Raw genomic sequence first — 5,907 nt, 5'->3', positions numbered from 1 at the left:
TTTTGGTACATGGTGACAGATAGCAGTCCAGTTTCATTCTTTTGTACGTGGCTATCCAATTCTCTGAGCACCATTTATTGAAGAGGCTGTCTTTCCTCCATTGTATGTTTTTAACTTCTTTGTCAAAAATTATCTGTCCATATTTATGTGGTTTTATTTCTGGGTTCTCAATTCTATTCCGTTGGTCTATGTGTCTGTTTTTCTGCCAATACCATGCTGTTTTGATTATTGTAGCCCTGTAGTACAAGCTAAAGTCAGGGAGTGCGATACCTCCAGTATTGTTCTTTTTTCTTAAGATTGCTTTGGCTATTCGGGGTCTTTTGTGGTTCCAAACAAATCTGATGATTTTTGTTCTATTTCTTTTAAAAATGCCATTGGGATTTTGACGGGGATTGCATTAAATCTGTATATTGCTTTGGGTAATATGGCCATTTTAACTATGTTGATTCTTCCAATCCATGACCACGGAATGTCTTTCCATTTCTTTGTGTCTTTTTCAATTTTTTTCAAAAATGTCTTAAAGTTTTCAGCACATAAATCCTTCACATCCTGGGTTAAGTTTATTCCTAGGTATTTTATTCTTTTTGCTGCAATTGCAAAGGGAATTGTTTTTTGTATTTCTTTTTCTGAGATTTCATTGTTAGTACATAGGAATGCAATGGACGTTTGTATGTTGATTTTGTAGCCAGCAACTTGACTGTATTCGTTGATTGTTTCTAACAGCTTTTTGGTGGAGTCTTTAGGGTTTTCTATATATAGCATCATATCATGTGCAAAGAGTGATAATTTAACTTCTTCATTCCCAATTTGGATATCTTTTATTTCTTTCTCTTGCCTGATTGCTCTGGCAAGGACTTCCAACACTATGTTGAAAAGCAGAGGTGATAGGGGACACCCCTGTCGTGTTGTTGAACGTAGAGCAAAAGGCTTCACTTTTTCACCGTTAATTATGAGATTAGCTGAGGGCTAGTCATAGATGGCCTTTATTATGTTAAGGTATTTTCCTTCTATACCTATTTTATTAAGTGTTTTAATCATAAATGGATGCTGTATCTTATCAAATACTTTTTCTGCATCAATTGATATAATCCTATGATTTTTGTCCTTTATTTTGTTTATGTGATGTATCACATTGATGGATTTGCAGATATTGAACCATCCTTGTGCCCCAGGGATGAACCGCACTTGGTCATGATGAATAATCTTTTTAATGCATTGTTGTTTTCGATTTGCTAGAATTTTGTTTAGGATTTTTGCATCACTATTCATCAGAGATATTGGTCTGTAGTTTTCTTTTTTCTGTTGTTCTTACCAGGTTTTGGTATCAGGGTAATGCTGGCCTCATAAAATGAGTTAGGGAGTACTGACTCTTCTTCAGTTTTTTGGAAGAGTTTGAGCAGGATTGGTGTTAGATCCTGTTTGAAGGTTTGGTAGAATTCACTAGTGAAGCCATCTGGTCCTGGACTTTTGCTTTTGGGAAGGTTTGGGATGACTGATTCAATTTCGTTACTGGTGATCGGTCTGTTTAGATTTTCCAGTTCTTCATGGTTCAGCCTTGAAAGGCTATATGTTTCTAAGAACTTGTCCATTTCTTCTAGGTTATTGAATTTGGTGGCATATAGTCCTTCATAGTATTCCTGCATGATCCTTTGTATTTCTGTGGTATCCGTGAATAACTTCCCCTTTTCTGATTTTGTTAATTAGTGTCTTCTCTCTTTTTATCTTAGTGATTCTAGCCAAGGGTTTGTCAATTTTGTTAAGCTTTTCAAAGAACCACCTCTTTGTCACATTAATTTTTTCTATTGTCTTTTTGTTCTCTATTTCATTTAGTTCTGCTCTGATTTTTGTTATTTCCTTTCTTCTGCTGACCTTGGGTTTCACTTGTTCTTCTTTTTCTAGTTCTTTAAGGTGTAACATGAGGTTATTTATTTGAGATTTTCTTGTTTCTTGAGATAGGCCTGTAATGATATAAATTTCCCTCTTAAAACTGCTTTTGCTGCATCCCAAAAATTTTGGTATGGTGTATTTTCATTGTCATTTGTTTCTATGTATCCTTTGATCTCTCCTCTAATTTCTTCTTTGACCCAGTCATTCTTTAAAAGTATGTTTTTTAATCTCCATGTATTTGTGTTTTTCCCTGCTTTCTTTTTGCAGTTGATATCCAATGTCAAAGTCTTGTGATCAGAGAATATGCTTGGTACGATTTCAATCTTCTTAAATTTGCTGAGGCTGCTTTTGTGTCCCAATATATGGTCTATCCTTGAGAATGTTCCATGTACACTCGAAAAGAATGTATAGTCTGATGTTTTAGGATGAAGTGCTCTATGTATGTCAATTATGTCCATTTAATCTAATGTGTAATTTAGGGCTGCTATTTTGTTATTTATTTTCTGTTTGGATGATCTATCCATAACTGTCAGTGATGTATTTAAGTCCCGTAGTATAATTGTGTTTTGGTCAATTTCTCCCTTTAGTTCTGTTAGTAGTTGCTTGGTATATTTTGGTGCTCCCTGATTGGGGGCATAAATATTGATGACTGTTACGTCTTCTTGTTGTATAGTCCCCTTTACCATTATGAAATGTCCATCTTTGTCTCTTGTTACCTTTTTCACCCTGAAGTCTGTTTCATCTGATATCAATATGGCTACACCAGATTTTCTCTGGGTACCATTTGTTGGAGTGTCAATTTTCACCCTTTCACTTTGAGTCTATGCTTGTCCTTGTAGCTAAGTGTGTCTCTTGGAGACAGCACATGGTTGGGTTTAGTTTTCTGATCCAATGTGCTACTCTGTGCCTTTTTATTGGTGAGTTCAATCCATTTACATTTAGGGTGATTATTGATATGTGAGGATTTCCTGTCATTCTATCTTTAGTTTTCTGGTAAGGCTGTGTCTCCACTGTTTCTTTGCCTTTTTGTTGTTGTCTATTATTTCTGTGTGGTGGTATTCTATGATGTTTCCCTCTGTTTCTTCTTTTATTACAGTATATATTTCAGTTCTGGATTTTTTTTGAGTGGTTACCCTTAAGTTTATGTAAAAGAAAGTTTTACATTTAGAGTATTCCATTTTCTTCAGCTCGCTTATTTTCTCCTTTCCCATATTCTGGTTCAGGCCTTTACTCTCCCCCTTTTTATGTTGCCACAAATTGTCCCTGTTGATGGTGGTCGAATACTCCTTTAGCATTTCTTGTAGTGCAGGTCGTGTATTAGAAAATTCCCTCAGCTTCTGTATGTCTGCAAAGGTCTTTATTCCTCCTTCATATTAAAGGATATCTTTGCTGGATATGTTATTCTTGGCTCATAATTTCTCTCTTTCAATAGTTTGAATATTTGGTTCCACTCCCTCCTGGCTTGTAGAGTTTCTGCTGAAAAATCTGATGATAATCTAATGGGCTTTCCTTTGTAGGTTACCGTCTTCTTTTCCCTGTCTGCTTTGAGGATTCTTTCTTTAGTGTTAATTTTAGACAGCTGCAATACAATGTGCCTTGGAGATGGCCTGTTGGAATTGAGGTAATTAGGTGTTCTATTTGCTTCTTGGATTCGAGGATCCAGTTCTGTCCACAAATTTGGGAAGTTCTCATTAACAATTTCTTTGAATATATGCTCTGTTCCCTTCTCTCTTTCTTCTCCTTCTGGTATGCCCATTATTCTTATATTGCTCTTTCTGATAGAGTGAGAAAGTTCTTGTAGAGGTCTTTCATTTCTTTTAAGTCTCAAGTCTCTTTCTTCTTCCATCTGTGTAATTTTCAGGTTTCTATCTTCGATGTCACTGATTCTTTCCTCCATCTGGTCAACTCTACTACCTAAGCTGGTTATTTCGTTCTTAATTTCTTGCATTGAGTTCTTAATCTTCAGAAATTCCATTTGGTTTTTTCTTACAATTTCAGTCTCTTTTGTAAAATGTCATGTTATTCTTTGATTGTGTTTCTGGGTTTATTAAATTGCCTTTCTGTGTTTTCTTGCATCTCGTTGAGTTTTTTCAGAACTGCAATCTTGAAATCTCTGTCATTTAAGTCACATATTTTCATATCTTTAAGTTCCTTTTCTGGAGACTTTTCTCTTTCTTTCTGAGCTGTCTTGGTTATTCATGGCAATTACTGATTTATTACTTCTCTTCCTGGACATCTACAGGAGTGGCTTCTGCAACAGGTTGATAGGAAGAGGTCTTTCTTTTGTTTCCCAATACTTGTTGGTAGAATGTTTTATTTTCTCTCCGACTTCAGCCTTTTTTTCCCTCTCTGACACAGTAGTGCTATGTTTTCTCTGCACTGTTCCAGCTTCTCACACAATGGCGGGATTCCCTGGGAAACGGGCTTCTCCTCTGTTAACAGTTCACCAGGGTCATAAGGCGCCACTTCCCTGTGGGGATGCAGAGAGCTTTTGAAGTTCCAAAGCTCTGTCTGCACCAGATTCAGAGCCCGTATGTTTCAGCAGTTCTGTTTACTCCTGCAGGGATCTGCCCAGATAGGTGGGGCCAGGGGCGGGGTGAGTTGTGAGAGGTGGCCCAGAGCAATGGCAGCCGCCACCACCACAGCTGGTCCCGCTTCCACAGCTCCTTCCCTTTTGCCGGGACTAGTTGGATTGCGAAGCTGTGTCTGTGGTCCACAGTTCTCAGAACAGCAAATATTCTATTCTTTTGATCTGACAGTGCTACTGTTCCGTTTCTAGCACTGGGCAGGTGGGGGCAGGGTGAGGTCTGGGAGGGTAGGGAGGGGGCGGCTAGTCTCAGTGCCTAAGGCTTCTGTTCTCTGCTTGGCAAACCACCATTTTCAGCCTTCTTCCGTCAGTCTTTTCTCCAAGGTCTCTGCCGTGAATGTTGGGTTCAGCCGTGTTATACGCTGCCCTCTCATTCCTGTGGGCCATAAGTGGAGCCCTAGCAGTCCGAGTTCTTCCCTCTCCCACAGCTGCGGTAGTTCCGGGATGCAGCGAGCTCGGAGCACTGAGCTAGGTCTGCGTCCTGTGCCCACGTGGCTTCGTCTCCGCACTTCTCCCTTCCCTCCCCCACTCGCGCGATTCTCCCACCTTTAAGTGAATTCAGTAGTGGGCCTCTTTGTCTTGCCTGTCTGCTGTGCAGGGAGTCCTTTGTGGAATTATTGTTGTTCGATTAGTTGTAAATTCCAGGGGAACTTTACAGAGGCTCACCTCACGCCGCCATTTTGATGACGTCTCCCTCAATTCTGTTTAAAGTTCCAGTGCATGTATATATCATTTTACTGTGGCTCTTTCTCCTCTCAAACACTTACTATTGTCTGATTTTTTTTCATTTTGAGTATTCTAGAGGGTGTGTAGTGATACTTCATTGTGCTTTTAATTCATTTTTCTCTAATAACTAATGAAATTGTGCCTTGTTACATGTTTATGGGCCATTTAGCTATCTTCTTTTGTGCAATACTGCTGAAATCTGTGAACCTTGTTGGTCTTATTTCGTCTGCTTTTTTCTTACTGATTCATGTGAGTACTTTATGTATTTTGCATATGAATCCAGTCATTTGTAGGACGTACGTATGGTAAGGATCTTTCCTCATTTTGTATAATATATAGTCATTTTAACTCATTGATATTTTTAAATGAAATCCTTTCTTCTGTGGTTCATTAGTTCATTGTGGTTTGGGTTTCAAGTCTCTTTTCCCTTCAATGCCATTTCTGAAATATTTCTAGCCTATGCCTGTGGATTTTCCAGACTTGAGAATGGGCTCAGGCAGCATCACGTCTATAGGCGTGCAAATCTCTGTGAATGTGTATTTAGGCATTTGTGTGAAATGAGCTAAATAACATCCTTCAAATCATCTCCACCTCACTGTCCAGTCCTAACTATGCATGCCACTGGTAAGTCTGTATGTAATTTCCGCAAGTCCTGAGGTCTGTATCCTTTGTTCATCTAATATAGCTCTTCTCACCATCTTCCACAG

The sequence above is a fragment of the Rhinolophus hipposideros genome (assembly GCF_964194185.1).
Source record: "Rhinolophus hipposideros genome assembly, chromosome: 21".
In the NCBI taxonomy this organism is placed as follows: Eukaryota; Metazoa; Chordata; class Mammalia; order Chiroptera; family Rhinolophidae; genus Rhinolophus; species Rhinolophus hipposideros.
Note: the sequence above shows the minus strand (reverse complement) of the source record.